We start from the raw sequence: 16,832 nt of genomic DNA, 5'->3' as shown, positions 1-16,832 counted from the left end.
TGACTTAGGCTCGCGTTTAATGCTAGAGCACCTCAGGCTGTACAGGGCATCAAGGTTCCTGCTTTTAAGTAGCCACTTCAAGAGTGGGTAGCCACATATCAAGCCAATCTTCTGCTTGAGCTTTGTCCAAGCACACTTACAAATGTTGCTGAGTTTATTGTTTCAAATGTTTTCAAGATTTTTCCTTGCCTGATATATTTTTTTTATTAAGCCAGGATTTATCTCCCCTGTCTCTGTGACCCCATCTCTCCCATGAGAGCCTGCGCTGAAATCCAGCTGGCCAGCCTTCTTGTATCAGTGATCACTGCAGCAGAACAGCTTCTAGTGAAACAATAGTGGGAGGAAAAGTCAGGAATTTCTGGATTTAATCCTGCCTCAAGCAGTGACGAGTTGTGTGGCTTTTGGTGAGCCACGGGGCTATGTGAGTCAATATGTAAAGTGAGAAAACCAGCATATCCCAGAGTCATGGCAGGCCCCGTTCATTCATTTTTCCACATAGCTTAAAATCAGATGAGTGCCTGACCCAATTTTTTGTCATACTAAAAAGAGCAATACAGGATCATACTGGCCATGGTCATTTCTTTTAGCTGGAGATTTCTTTTCCCCTCTTTTTCCATTGCCCCACACTGGTGCTGCTGCTTTCCAAGATGCTCTGAAGCTAGTGAAATAGTTTTTTCTCATAAATCTTTTAAATCATGTAAATCCTCCTGGCATACCAGCTGACATTTTAGACATTGCGTTTTTGCACTTGTGCCAGGAAGCATTTAGCATGTTACAGTTGCTTATGTTGTAGTTTTTTGAAGAAGGGAAAACAGTTTCTTCCTCTTGTGTCTCCAGCAGAGAGACTGTTTCTCCTTGAGGAAGGAGGTCACATGGTCATATAGATGCGTCAGATAAATCCCTTCCCACGTTTGATATCTGCGAAGTTGAATGACTGTTATTCCAAAGCCAATAGCTGGGATGGTTGTGTGATTTAACGTCTCCGGAGCAATTTTTTCTTCCGTTCACAAGCTTCAGAGAAATTAACTCCAAAAATGAAATCCTTCAACTTAGAAAGACTCATTAACCAAACACTCTCAACCATGTTATCTTCACAAATATTTCTCCTTGTTTGTTTGTTTAAAGCTGGCCAAGAGTTCCAGAAATACTTTTAAGATAACAAAAATGGGCATCCAGATCGGAAAGGAACTCTGTATTTAGAAACTCTGAAATACTACTGGGGGGGTGGCTGTGCTGTTAACTCTTTTCTGGTTGCTCTGAACCTCCATGGCATTGGAGGGTGAGTCACGGCATTCTTCTTTATATAAACATTTTTCCCACCCTAGAAGATTTAGGAAAAAAGTACCCTAAGGGAGTCGAATAATACAATACTATCTCTAGTCCCATTGTGAGTTCAATAGGGTTGTTGCCCAAGATAGACTCAATCAAGTGGTTTCCCAAAGGCAGCATAGGGCAAGAGCTGACAAGGCTCAGTATTCACTGCGTCCATGTGCACTGGGGACAGAAACAGCCACAAGCTTAATTCTGGAAGGGAAGGAAGGGGAAGAACTGAGGGTTGAGGGTTGGTTTATCAGGCGATCTTACAAACCAGCTTCCTTCTGCAGAACACCCTCAAGAGCACTGAGCCTTTACTACACACACAAATTTTAAAAATGTATGCTGAGGCTGTCATGTTATTGTAAAATTGAGAGTGTCCATAGGAAACAAAAGCAGGGCACATTGCTAAGCTTGATCTCCACAGGCGTTTCAGTGGCAGAAGCAAAGTGATTTCCCCCTAAAATAAATAATAGTTCAGTTCTGAATTTGCTGTCTTTGTGAGATAGTGGCAGAAGGGTTTTTTTCAGACTCTAAAGAATAGCTTACAATTTTTAATTAAAATGTGTCTTAGTATAACTGTATTTGTTACCATGTTTTTAGGGGCTTGTGCAGAACCCAATGCCTTCACAGGCCCACAGTGCAGTTCTTGTGGATATTTTGTTTTTGAAGCTGTTTTTTCCAAACATGTATTTAGTATTGTTACAGTCCTCAAACAATTTAATGCAAAAGCCATCAAAGCAAAGCAGAAATGGACATGCTGGTGCCCATGTATATGTTGGAAAATTTCACTGCACTAGCGGTGGTTTCTGGGCTGAGAAATAGTCCCTACAAGAACACAGAGCCTGTGGTGAGATACAACAATATCAATAAGGTGTCTTCTTTCCTGCTTGGATGGGTTTCCTCTCACTGCTGCGAAGCTGCCTACAAGGTAAGTATCTAATCCATGGTAGTTATCGAGCTCTCTCTCTGGGCAGTGAAGATGGACAGATGGGATGAATTGCTCTCTGATACCTGATCTACCACCACTCCCTTAGTTCTGGCCTCTACTTACTGTCACAGGAATGAAAGTCTGATTGTAACCAGATACTAATTTCAGTGAAGAAAATAACATGCAAAACCTGACGCATGTTGGTCAACAAGGAATGTGCTGGGCAGCGGTAATCTTGACTCAATTATCTGTCTGTAGGGGTTGAAATTTAGTTAGCATTTTATGGTTAGGCACCAGCTGGTGTTAAGATGTTGCTTAACTGAAGAGCCATTATTTACTGTTAATAAAACTGATACCATGACACATTCCTTATGGCGTAGATGTGCTATCATATCTTGGCAACGGTAGCAGAAGGAATTATTCTGCCTGACTTGCAGTCTTGTCTTCATTGTAAAAGGAAAAATAATGAGGCTGTAATTACCCAGCTTGGAACTAAATGAACCCAACTGAAAATGCTGAATGATGAAAGATGATTCCTAACACTTCCCAAACTTAGCTTGTTTGGATACCATCACTGACGGTGCCAGTGTCAGCTCCTGGCTCTCACTGGGCTGTATCCATAGCCAGCAGGCACAGCTCAATTGTTTGGACTACGGTCGTGTCCCAGTTTGAAGTACCATTGAACAAATAGGGGTGAATATACCATAAGCCTTGCCAAAATGACCTGTTTACGTAAGGAAGTCAGCGTACAGCAAATTAGGATGAAATTCATAGTGCACAAGCCCCTCCATATTAATTCTCAGGATAAAGAATGCTATCATGTAGTGGTTTACTCCAAATTAGTAATTACTTTGCAGGTGGGATCACACTCCTCCCTCCAACATCCAACATTTCAGTATCAAATCTATGAGGTTTCTCTAATTTTGCAACTTAAATTTATCTAATAAACAAGTAGATTCAATAAGTCTTTTTTTTACCCCTTTGTGCAAATAAAGATGGGAAAAGAGGGTCTGTTATTCTGTTAATTCTAGTTCTCAGTTTCACACAATTTCTTGTTAGCCAGCAATGCAACAGCTAGCAGACTTACTTCCCAAATTGGTTTAGATACTGACAAGCTGGTGACCTGCCTTCAGCACAGAAGTGGCGTGTTTGGTGGAGCTGTTGGAGAGACAAGGATGAACTTCCCATAGCAATGAAGAGCCATGAAAGAATGCTTCTGGGTGCCCAACTGGCTACATTCTTGTTCAACTCACCCTTGAAGACAGTTGAGATTTAATTCTATTATTAATGATATGTTACAGTGCCTGGAGACTTGGATAAATAATAACTAAAAAGGCCTCTTAGTCAAAATAAAGAGTATTTTCCCTCCTGGCTCCTCAGTTTGAGCCCTCTTTTCTGCAGTCAAGCAGGCAGCGTTGCTGTGGAGCCACACACGTCTTGTCCAAACAGCGAGATCGCCTGCTGGTTGCCATAGCGATGGAGAGAGCGGAGGCCGTTTGGGCTAGCAATTCTGCAACACAAGTGCCCGTTTGGTACAGCATTGGCCAGGTCCCAGCAACTACAGCCAGCTTGAGAAGGGCAGCTTGCAAAGTGCCCATCTACAGAGTGGGCTATTTTACAGATATTCAGCTTGTTGCAGAGGTTGCTCCCTTGAACACGCCTTTGCAGGATGGCCAACATACAGAAATATGTTGAAATATAGAAATATATCTGTCCATATAGAAATAACAGCATGACTGTCGCACCAATGGCTTGAAGCATATACAGCAGGTCACAAATATTGCAGCCACCTTTGCATGCAGGGAGGAGCTATTAGGCAGCACAGCAATTTGAGCAAAGGGTATTTTAAGCCCTGAGTGGCAATTATATCTCACTCAATATTAGAGAGCAAGGAACCCAGACCCAAACCCAGACTTTCAGATCAAATATGACTGAAACTTTCTGACCCAGGACAGCCTGTATGGTGGGCTTTTATTAAAGGGTCTTCTGCAAGACCTTCTTGTAAGACATCTAACGCGGGATTGTATGGAGCTAAGGTCTTAACGTATGGCTCGAGGAAGCTGATGTCTATTTAAACACCATTGCTAGATTATGCTTGCAATGGATAATCAGAATAAAGATACTTGATGCTTTATCAAGCCAACTTCTACAAAGCTGAAAATAATTACTTGAGAGATGTTATAAAAGGAAATTATTTAATCAACAAAAGTGAGTGGCAACTGGGATCTGTATGAAAACATTAAATTCTGTGTCCAAAAAGTTATAATCCTGCATAAAAGTGAAAATTTTACACCTGTCCAAAATACCCCAGCCCAGCTTTGGGAGAAAGCAAGAATCTGAAACAGATATAGTGAATTAAGGGATTAAGTGGAGCCCTTTAAAAACTGGAAATGCTAGAATAATCATAAGGGAAGAGTCATGTCACAAAAAGCAGTAAATAAAATACATCTCAAGAGCAGTGGGGAGTGAGATTGGCCATTATTAGGTGAGGAAGGTCTGCTGGCATGGAGCCACAAGAGCATTGGGCTGTCCATCTGCAATGGACATGGAAGAGCTGCCAGTAACAGTGCAGACAAGGTTAATGTTCTGGGCTGGGTGATAATCTGTCTCTGTAGCAGTTGTTTAGCCTTCTGTCCTTCCACTAGCCAACTGCCAAAAGGAGATGATAATACCTCTTTTCCTTTATTTTTGTCTGTCTTGGCTAAAGATAAAGCTTTCTGAGGCTGGGACTGTATCTGCTGCTACAGCAGGGCTGGAGCATGGGATCTCAGTCTGAGACACTGGTGTAACACCACCACGATCACTTGAGAATTGATGGCTCTGCCTCCTGGCAAATCCCACACCCTGCAGCATCCTGCATTCCTCCCGGGAGCCAGCACCATACTCTGCCCGCACAGTTGGTAAGGAACAACAGGGTTTTGTCAGCCCCTGCGTCCATCCCGGTGTGGCAGAGCCCTTCTCTGGGCCACCCAATATGCAGGGTGGCCCAGTCACCTTTGCTTACACCTCCCTGTGTCAGCCAGCGCACACCTGGGCAACACCTGAAACCCAGGGCATGTTCCCAGTATGGTGCTGGGAGCAGAGGGCTGTATGCAATGCCTGAGTGAAATGCTCCCAAGTCACTAGGCAAACCCTGTTTTTATTTCATGTACAGTGTCAGCACAAACAGAATATTTTGTTCCCTGACAAGAACATGGAGCTCTTCCCACAGAGCACCCTGAACTCCTGCTGCTCTCAGACCAAATTGCAGGGATGCTGCACCTCCCCAATCTTAGTCTTTATGGCCTCGGGAACAGCTAGAATAGATAAACAGCACTGTGTCTAAGGGCATGGGATGGTACAGGGCACAGGAACAGCCTTATTGAGCTTATCCTGGCTGCTGCAGTGGCCAGCTTCACGAGACGGCATCTACTTACACGTACCCCCTTAACAAGCCAACATGGAAAGCAGAGAATCTTGCCAGGAGGTTACGCTGAATTTTTCCTGACCTTAGGTAGAGCGTGAGTGTATATGGTGAAGCCTGAAGATTGCAGGCCTTTGACTCAACACAGAAAATTAATAGCCTGAGTTTGATCCCTCACCATTCCAAAGCAGGAGTACTCCTTTCACAGTCCATGGAATAAAATCACATGAAAGCCCATTGAGCTGAAAGCACAAGTCAGGATCATTTACATAGTTTCTGCACATCTGCAACAGGTATCCTTGTCTGGCTGCCAAACACTGGGGAAAAAATCATAACCCTTGGCTGGGTGGCTCTGGCATATATTATAAAGCTGACAGAGATGACTGTTCTTCTCATTTGTCAGCATACCCCTTTGCTCTCCAAAAGGGAGAAGCACAACTGCCAACCCAACCCGCTGCTTGTTTTCCTCCAACTAACCCATCTAGCAGAAACAGAGGGACAAAGGGAAGGAGTAGCTGTGTGTGGACCTCAGAGGATCTCCTGCTTCCCTGCCAGCAAGACCTGAGCAGTCAGTCACAATCTATTTAAGCAACACCTCTCCCGTTGCACCTTCTCATCCCAACAACCATTTTTAGCTCTTTCTGTATATCTGACCCTTCTTAGCAAGCAGAATGAACGTATTTGATTAATAATTGCATATCCCCCCCAATCTGAATATGTCCCTGAGCTGACAGAGATACTGCTATTCACCCTGTGTCCCAAACAAGAAAGCTTTTGCCAGTGGGATGATTTTCTGGTGAAGCATGTGCTGGATACGTGACCTTTGTGTGTTTACACTGAAGAAGCTTCTGGATTCCTTTAGACAAACAAATCCCTTACCAAGCAGGATTTATGCTTGTTTTGTAGTCTTTGTGCTGCTAGCCAGCTGCCACACTTTCTCCTATCAGCAGCAGGTAAAATGCTTCTTATATAGAGTGTGTGAGGGAGTTTGTAAAGGGCTTTGGGACCCTCTGGGTAAAACGTGGCATAGGGCAGTGCTATCACCAACGACTCTGGCTTGCCATGAGATCCGAGTTTGAGACCTGCTTGTATTTGTGGCAGCTGCAAAGAGGTAACCGTCAAGTGACTTACTTTGCAAGAGCCTTTGGACAGAAGGAATTTCGCAGAAATGAAGGATTAGAGGGTGCATGTCCAAGATGGGCTTTCAGCAAAGGCTTTGAACTGGACTTTGGAGACTATTAAAAAAAAGTTCATTTCTTTTCCAAACTGAATACATTCCCTAGGGAAAAAAAGTAAGTTTGGGCTGAGACTCCAACCTATCTAACTGGGAGATACCTTTTGGAGGTGTTTGGCTCAGCAGCAGAGGAGATAAGGTCCCCAGGGAGTAGTGGCTGGGAAGGGGGAAGGGATGAGCTCGTGGAGTGAAATTGCCCAGAAGCAAAGCACAGCCACTCACTTTGCAATGAAAAGCTTTATCATCTTTGCACAGATTACTGGAGCTAAAAATAGCTCCAGCTCAAAGTAAACAGTTTTTTGAGTGTGCGCTGCCCTGCTGGCATGTCAGCCCCGCACCGAGCCACCGTGCTAGCAGCCACGATGCACGTCCCCACAGTCCCAGTGCCAAGAAGGGCTCCCCACTGCCAGGCTCGACTCTTAGCCCCTGCCTGCTAATAGAGGTGACCCTGGAGGGGGTTTGCTAATGAGTTTAGCCTCATTACAAGGTTTTTTTGTGTTTCACTTGTTGGTGAACCTTTCTGGATGAGCAACTTCTATGAAAACAAAATGGGTCTGAATGCCGAGTAATTCATTCAGACATCCCAACACCCACTCTCTCTTCCCTAATCAGCAGCAAACCGTGTCCTTCCTTTGACAGCAAAAAGAGTGGCTTGTCGCTAAAGCTGCTTTTACCTGTTGGTTTCTCTTCTTCTCATGAATGTCTGAGTGTAAGCTGTTATTTGATCGCTTACGACATGACATCCACACTTTCCTTAGAGAGCCCAGCAGACTGTTGAAATATGTTCTGCTGTTTTTTTGATCAAAACTTTATTTAAAGTATTTACTTTGGGGGAGGAAGTCTGGAAAAAAGTCAGTTTGTCACTTTTTTTCCATGTGTATCTTGTGCCATTCCACATTTCCTTGCAATCTTGATGACATCAAGTGACGCGGAGAGATCAATGCCTGGGAAATGCAGTGGGAAGCTGCTTGTACGTGAGGAGGCTTCACACTACATCAGAGGGCTGCTCTAACACCGGCAGCATGAGCTTCTGAGGGAAGCGAGGCTCGTGCTGCAAAAACATTCAGGTCAGAGGTGGGTCAAATCCTTCTGAAGTGACAGGTTGTCTCCTTGGGCTTCAGAGCTTCCTGGAGGGTCCTTTGTGCTGGTGTTTTTTCTTGCTGGAGCAGGCAGTGAGCAATCTGGCACTGCAGCACTGTTCTGGGGGTGGGTTTCTTTAGGATAGCACCCTTGGGATACTCTCATGTCATTTTGACACTTGCCCTACGAGATTGCTCTGGCTTTGTTCCTCCTCCAGCTCAAGATTGACAGTCAACCCGTGGGACAGCTTCTTGCTTTTCTGGGAACAGTGCTTTCTCATCCTGTGCTGCACCAGAGCTGTGAAGGTGGCACCCACAGCACGGGCTGCAGGGCATTGTAGGACCATCCCTTCCCTGGGGTGCTGCTCTCCCCATCCCACTCTGTGACGCAGAGCTAAAATATCTCTGCAATTCTCTGCAGCCCAACTGCATGGTCAACAGCAGCAGTAGCCACCAAAGCAGAGCCAAACCTCCTGCTGTCCAGAGCGGCAATGTCATTAATACCAGTCCTAGACCACACAGGACAGCACAGTATAAAGCAGCTGGATGCAACAGGCAGCAAAAACCTCACCAAAGACAAGTGTATCAGTCAAGTAGAAGCCATAGAAGAGTACAGACAGCCAATAAAGGCTGATTGTGGCTGTAGCTGAGGCAGTTGGCTCAAGGCTGTAATATCATCCATCATGCGGAGCGTGCCAGGCAGCTATAATGTCTTCTCATTATGGCGAGATAGGAACTGCATTTATTCATAGCCCACACCTCTGGGTGAACGTCTTACGATGTATGAAGCAATGGGACAAGAGATGGTGAACCTGAGAACTAGCTAGAGGTTAGGGTGGATTTCCAGAGAAAAATGTCAACTTTCATTTGAAAATAGAAGAATGAACGCATTGAAAGCCATGCATTTTTATCCTAGTGTGTTAAGATTTCAGGGAAACTTTTTGACATCTCACTATTTTTTTTTTCCCCCTTGTGAAAAAAAAAATATGTTCTGCAGAAAATGCCAAAACGCATTTTTCTACTTAAAAAGAGTTTTGATGGACAATGTTTGACCAGTCCTTGTAGGGGGAGGGATGAGGAGTAGGATGTAGTCTTGGATGAGGAGATCACTGTAAGGACATGTGTGTGTATGGAAAGGACGGACTCTTTGATGGATGCTTTGGGAGGTTGTTCCCAGGACCAGACACACAGGATTGGGAGGTTTGAGTATGACAAATAGTTAGGACACATCTTATTCAAAAAGTACAGATCTTGTACTCTGCTCCCAACTTTTTGAAGTGCTTTGTTATTACCATTATATTGCATGTATTGTCACAGTGCTGGCCACAGGCTGCCAAGAAAATGCCTGGGTTACTGGTGCAGCATTTGCATCCTTACCAGATTTGGCCTTCAAACCCGTGGTCCGCGCATTAGTGTAAAGCTGTAGCCTTCTGCATTGCTTTCAAATACGAGCTGGAGCAAAGAAAAAACTGCAGCCTTGGCCAGGCCAGCATAGCAATCTCCCAAAGCTGTGCTGGTCCCTCAGCACAGCGTGGCAGAGCCCTCCTCCCTCCGTTGCATCTCATGAAGACAGGCAGGGCGTTGTGGTGAATCCCTTACCGTTACTTTCGGGTAAGTAGGAATGCGTGACTCAAAAGCACTGGAGAGAGATGACTTTCTGCCAAGTGATACAGCTCAGGAAATCAAACTGGCTTCTTGGGGCTGGTTTTGAAATAAAACCAAATTGAATCAGGAGGCAGAGCTACATGAGGTCAGTTTGGGGATGCACTGAGCATGGGTATGTTTTGCTTTATTGAGGTCTGTTCCCCTTCCTCTGTGCCTCAGTATTGTCATCAGGGTGTTTCCTGCACTGCCTGCCGCTTTTGTTGGTGTTTTTATCTCTTCCTGCATGCGATGGCAAGGGCGTGGGTATCTATCACGGCAAATGGCATGTTTTCGGGTGCGCACAAACAGATTCTGGCTAGAGGTGGCCATGCCAGCAGAGGTGGAGCGGGTCCAGCTGTGCAGCCGGTGCTGGGGTGAGAGGAGAGGCTGGTGCTCATCACTGGCGCTGAACGGCTCCAGGGCCCATCCGTCATGAGAGAGCTGCAGGATGGCAGAGATGCCACTTCTGCGTCTGTCTGGTGCTCAGTGAGATGGCAGGTTGGGACAGCCAAGTCCTCCTGGCTCACAGTGCTCACTTTGCACGTGACCTGAAATAAAAGCTTGTCTAGCTTGAGCGGGGACTGGATCCGGTCCTTGGCAAATAACCTCTGTGCTCGCCAGTTGCGTCGTGCCACTTCTCCTTCTTACAAGGCTGAGGAATGGAGTGTCCTTACAGCAGGAGTGGAGTGAGTCTTTCACTCTCTCAGCAAAGCAATTAGCACTAATGAGCCCTGCTCCAGTCTGGGCATTCAGGCAGGAGCAGGCAGCAATATCTACACCCTTGTGCGCTCACACACCTTCCCAACGGGCTAGCAGGGCTTTGCAGGAGCATGGGCCAGGAGGAAGGCTAGAGACCCAGCCCTGCAACCAGCTTGTTCGTCTGGCTTCAGCCAGCCGGTGGTGTCTCCAAGGCTGATGTGACACAGGGAGGTGATACCATGCAGACGGACATTCCTGGGCTCCTGGGGTGACCAGAACAGCCAAAACTTCCTCTTCTCCTGGAGTGGCCTCGAGCTCCCTGGCTGTGCTTCACAGCAGGGTGGATACAAAGGTATGAGCTCGATATGTGGTGTTGCCTTGCCCTTAAGCATCTTGCCCCTCTTAAATGTGTTTGCTGTCACCAGCTCTGCATTTCACCCCCAAATAAGGCTGGCATCCAGGGCAGATGAGCTGAGGCACACTCGGATTTTACCCCGTGGGACTCTGCGGAGCAAAAGGCACTCTAAACACCCACAAAGCTATTTTTCTCGCGGGAGGCGCTTCCCCGGCGCTACGCCCGGTGAAACGGCTCCGGCTGCCTGGGGTGGGACGGTGCCCTCGGCCGGGCCCCGCCGGAGGCGCCCGAGCGGCGGGGGGCGGGGGAAGCGCCCCGCAGCCAAACCCGCGGCGCCGAGCACGGAGGGCAGGATGTTCGGGCACATGCAGCTGCCGGGAGATGGGGTTACAAGGGGGAGCTAAACAAAGATCGCCGCGAAAAGGAAACGGATCCCTCCTGCCGCCTGTAAGGTAGGAGCTGAGCGGTGGCTGCTTGACATCATGGGGCTGAGCATTGGATTACGGCGGGCAGGGACTGACTCGGGAGGGGAGGAGAACACGCCCCTCGGCCCCAGAAGTGCAACTTCATTTAGCGGCTCCCAGCACAAGGAAACTGCAAGTCTGAGGCTGGCTGCGACTCCCCCGGCCGGCTTGGCTGCTCGCCACAGCGGGCAGGGACGCCGGGAGGGTGTAATCCAGCCCCGGTTTCTTCCTCGGCGCTGGGACCGCGGAACTTGGGATTCGAGAAGCAGCGGGAGCCAGGGTGGCCGTAAGTGGGGCTGTGGGCGCTGCCGGGAGAGTCGCGGGGCAGCGCGGCGGGGGGCGGCTCTCCCGCGGCTCCCGGCGTGGGAGCCCGAGCCGCGCTGCCCAGGGGTGGTTGGTTTGGAGGTACGGTTCACTTTCCCCTAACCGGCTGCGAACAGCGAGATTTTTGCTGCCCACAGACCGTGGGCTGAAAAACTAAGCCGCATCCCGGTTCTTCTGCTGTTGGGAGAAACTGTTTGTAGGCTGATGGCAGGGAGGTGACTGCTGTTTCACTTGGAAAATATTGCAGTTCGGTACTTGCTGCGAAGGGGTAGCAAGGAGAGCAGACTCGGTGGTTGGAAATCACAAAGGACTGTGGATCAGTGATCCCCGTGGGGATTTCTGGCCTCATTTCTCACATGTGTCTATTTATTCCGAGTGACTTGCTGGAGGGAATCCCTTACAGCATCAGGGTATCTCTGCACTCGCACGGGAATGGATGCCAGCCTGCAGGACAGGCGCCTGGTATACCATCTTTGCGGGGCCATGGTATGAGTCCATCCTTAGGGCTGTCAGGAGCTGCAGGGCTGTCTGGGACTCCCCTTCGAACTGTGGGCACAAGCAAGAGCTTTGCAGAGTGCGGTGGCAGAAGCGGGCTTGGAGACTCCCTGGCATCCAGCTTTCCAAGCAAATGTTTTAAAAGGCAAAGACTTGGGATAAAAAAAGAACTGCTGTGTGGTGGTATTCTCAGGAGGCTTTGCAAATTCCTCCACCTCGGAGCTGTGTGTCTTTCTCTCCTCTCTCTGGATTCCCCTAAGCAGCTGGTAGCGAGCCGCGGTGGTAAGCTTTCACATGCATGTAATGCCTTGGCCCCAAAGGGGTGTTTGGGAAACGTTTCCCTTTGCTTGGAAGGGGTAAATGGCTCTGCAGAACAAAAGCCAAGTATAGCTGTGAACCCAGAAGCAATGCCCTGGGTGGCTGGGCTGGTCACTGAAAACTAGGAGGAGGACATGCTGGGGTCAAATGAGCAAGAGGCAGCCACAGCAGGGATGCTCCAGCAGTGCAAGGGTGAGAGGAGACTTGTGGAGCGGGGATGGCTTGACCAGGTGGCAGAGCCCCTCAGATGGTTGCAGCCCTCAGGCTCTGGGCTGTTTGCTCATGGCGAGGTCGGTGTGCCTGGCTTGCGTAGCTGTGGGGCACACCTTGGCTTCTGAGACCCTTGACTGGAAAAGGTCACCATGGTAATGCGTGGCCACCCAACTGAGAAATTGTCACGTTTCTGCTCTCATGAGGGACGGTGCTTGGGAAAGAAGGATGCATGAAGAGATCCTCAATGGCTGGATTCATTTATAGTGCAGCTGTAGGTTAAACAGCCATTTACAAACATGGATGCACCCAGTAGTGCTTAATACACCTTAAGCACAGAACAGGGCACTGAGTCCTTCAGAGTTCCACATGGATGTACGAGTCCCCCCCATGCCATCATTTTCAGGGACACTTTCCAGAGAGTGCAGACTCAGATGCCTCAAAGAACTGGAGACCATTAAATATAGTTCATAGGCTCCCAGTGTAGGCAGCTTGGTCATGAAGAGATGAAAACCCAAGAATGTACATAGCCATGCATCTTCCAACCACCCGATATTTCTGTACTCAGTGGCCGATTCTGAGGAGGTGCACAGACACATGGTGAGCTAGAATGTGGAGTTTTGCTTTTTTCCTTTATCCTCCTATTCCAAAGAAAAGAAAATCTACTTTTGAGCCCATTCAGAGGAATACCTGCAGGCATACAACCCTGCCCCCCGAAAGAACTATGGAAAACGTTTTCCAGGTTGCTAACATTTCCTGATCTCCCACATTTCTGAGCCAGTTCCTGCAACGTTCTGCTATGCATTAATTCCTCAAGCCTGTCTGGGCCACCAAACACCAGCGTTATTCCTATTTTACATGGGCTACACACAAAGCAGATGATTTTCCTGGGCTGGCTCATACAGGTGTGGCGGAATCAGGGAGGAATCTGCAAGTCCATAAGGAACAGCAGAAGCTTCACCCCAGCTTTTGTTTGCCTTTCTGTGCCACCCTCTTCTGGTCTCTCCCATTTTCACATTCAAAGCCTGGATCCAATTGTTTCTCCACACTACTAAGGGTTTCCTTAGCATCACCAAAGCTGTATATATGTCTGATCCAGAAAACAAATTTTGCATCACAGTACCCATTTTAGAGTGGATGAGAGTGAAAAAAACCCCATGCGTCTAGTTGTCTCTAGCCCCTGACTAGAAGAAGTCAAGTCATAAAGGGAGCTGCTCGCAAGGCTTGCCAGCACCAGCCGGTGAGAAAGGAAGGTTCAGCTGTTGCGTGGACTTTGTCCCCAGCTCCTCACAACAGCAGTTGGAGAGGTCAAGACATTGCTTCAGGATTCAGCTGGCACCTGTAGCACGAGCAGGAAGAACAGCAGTTGGACTGTGAACCACCTATTCATAGTGATTATTTCAAAACTCTCACTTCTCTGGAGCCTACGGGGATATGTACTTTACACCACGTGTTTCTGGTTTGTACAGCGACTTCCCAAACACTTCCTTCCCAGCGCAGCCTTGGAGAGAGTCGGTGCTCTTTCCGTGGCTCCTCCATGCTGGCTTTCATGCAGGCACGTTGCTGGTCGCAAGCCACTGCCTTGGGAACTTCCCAGTGAGCAACGAAATGCCAACATTTGTTGATATTTGCAATGATGTAATAAACCAAACACATCCCCACCAGAGCGTCATCAACTTCACTAGAATTACTGTTTCCACAAAGTGTAATTAATCTGTGGTGCTCATTGCCATGAGATACCACTGAACTAAGAGCTCAGAAGGCATTTTAATAGATACCAGGTAGTTATCTCGGTAACAAACCAATCCTGGGTATGATTAAGAGGATATTGCATTTTAAGGATTATAAAACCTCCTGGTTCAGGGTAATTAGTAACTGATGAAAAACATTCCACTACAATTACAACTTTTCTTGCACCTCTGATGCCAAGGATGCCAGCTGCTGCTGGGGACAGGGCACTAAATGAGAATATCTCGATCTGCTCTGGGTAGACTGGGCTCCTGTTCTCATCAGCAATGCATTCAGCCTGTTGTTTACCCAGGAGTCAAGAGAGAGAGAACGACCTTCTCTCTGCTGCCATCACCTTGCTTGAAACCAGAAAGGATTTCCTCTCTGGATCAAAAGCAGCACCAGAACAGCTGTTGTATAGAATAATGCTGAATTCTGCCAAAAAGCATTCTGTGTTTGTTTGGAACAGATACTCATTTTGAAGCAATGCTGAGAGCACTGAGTGTCTTTTGTGTGCTTGTTCCTGTTGGGTGACAGCTGATCAACATGGAGGGAATCTGAACCCCAAATGTGTGCATCATGCTGATGCCCTTGTAATTCAGTCCTGGTGGGGTATGGATGTTTAGCTGTCCAATGAACATTTCCACAGGGGTCCCAAGGTAATCCACGGTACCTTGATGGGTTATAGGACTAGATTAGGAGATGTAAAACGTTCTTTAACAAGTTACTTTAGCCCATCCCTAGTCACATTGCATGGACTAATCCACCTCACCACCCTTAAATCCCCAGACTCTCCATGTGGGATGTTGCCTGGCCTTTGCACAGAGGGACCTTCAGAGCTGTGCCTGTCACCCCGGGAGCAACAGGACTGGACGAGCCAGCAGAGGATGAGCCTTTGGGGATGGAACAAGGGGCCCAGCTTCACATTTGTAGACTCCAGATCCCCAAGCAAGGGCTGTGGGGACAAACATCTAGCCAGAGCCAGGGCTGCAGGGTTGGAAAGCCAATACCAGTTGCTAAAGATTTTGTCTCCAAAATCAGTCTTTTTTGAGAGAAAATGGGGGTTTGTCCCCACATCCCATGAAGAACAGGGCTGCTCAGTGATAACTTCTACTTCAGAGCATCATTGCTCCAATTTGCTTTAAGCCTCTCTTGGCAGAGGGCCATGTATTTTGAGCTATTTTGCAACACATCTGAAGTGCTGGAGGTTTAACTGTTTGGGCTGCGTAACACATGAGCCAGAGTGAGGCAGGAAGGCAAAGGGAGGGAAATAAAGACTCATGGATTTCCAAAGCTGGCTTGCTTCCTTCCTGCTTTTGTTTGCCTGCTTGGTGCCCCAAAAAGGGTGATGCATATTCCCAGAGTTGTGGGAATACTGTTTCTTTTCCGTTTCAGTGTTTCCAGTAAGCACTTCACTGTAAATGGGGTAAACACTAACAAAAGTGTATTGTTAAATCCCCATGTCTTTGTCTGGCTACTGTCATGATCATAATTAGTATTTTCCACTTCTGTAAGCCTGTCATCTGCAGATCTGAAAATGCTATACAAATATTTGAAGCATCTAGCAAGGGGAGTGAGTATTAATAGCTCCATTTAACAGATGGGCAAACTGACACACAGAAGCAGCAAGTGCCCTGTCCTTGAAGAGCCAGCAAGTAATCAGCTCCAACAACTAGGGAGTTTTAGAAGTGGGTCAAAAAAAAAAAAAAAAGAGGAAGGCTGTAGATCTGTCCCAGCTTGGAAAATGATGGGGAATAGTTCCAGAGTGGTACTCAACCCAAATTGGCCAGACAAATTAATTGCTGGATGAGCTACTGCTTATATGGTTAAATGGTTCATCTCTTGCTTTCTGTTCTGCTAATATTTATCCCTGGGACAAAGTGAAAAAAAACAGTTCATGATGTTCCAAAAAGTCTGAAAGCTGAAACAGCTGCTAAAATATGCAAGTGTCTTGTTGGCTGGGCTCTGCAGATCAGGAGATTGCAATGCACCCGCAGATGTTAAGGCCGCAGGGGAAATGTCTTTGAGTGGGGCTTGGGGACAGTGGGAGAAGGCACAGCTGTGCACAAACGGCAAAGAAACCCAAGGAGCAGAAGACAGACAAAGCAAGGCAACTAAAAGCAGCAGATCAAAATTCCCCTTTTGCCTCAGAGAAGCTGACATGGGAGTTTCACTTCTTTAAAGGGCAGTGAAGCTGCAAACCAATATTCATTTATACTCTTGAGGCAGCCGCCAGGTCCCCCCATCATGCAGGTCAGGAGACGTGAGTTGCTCCGGTTCTCCCCAGCACACCCACATGAAGTTAACAAAAGGAGAAGCAAAACCAAAGAGAACTTCCCTGTGAAGCCAGGCCCCCAGCTGGACTTTCCTTGCTCTTAGATGCAACAGGCCAAATCTCTATTAACACAAACCCTCCCAAGAAGGTGCCATACGAACATCACCATCCGGCAGCCCTTCGCTTGGTGTCTCTGTGCTCGCCAAGCCAGGCTCCAGCTGAGCCTGCTGGGCAGAGCCCTGCCAGACCCCGCGTCCCCTTTGCTGTCCTAGTCACAGAAAGTGGAAAAAGCAGCTGAGCTTTACCCTTTCCAACAAAAGCATGGATAATGTTTTCTTACGTTTATTTTCTTTTCCTTC

The sequence above is a fragment of the Pelecanus crispus genome, chromosome 14, assembly GCF_030463565.1.
Source record: "Pelecanus crispus isolate bPelCri1 chromosome 14, bPelCri1.pri, whole genome shotgun sequence".
In the NCBI taxonomy this organism is placed as follows: domain Eukaryota; kingdom Metazoa; phylum Chordata; class Aves; order Pelecaniformes; family Pelecanidae; genus Pelecanus; species Pelecanus crispus.
Note: the sequence above shows the minus strand (reverse complement) of the source record.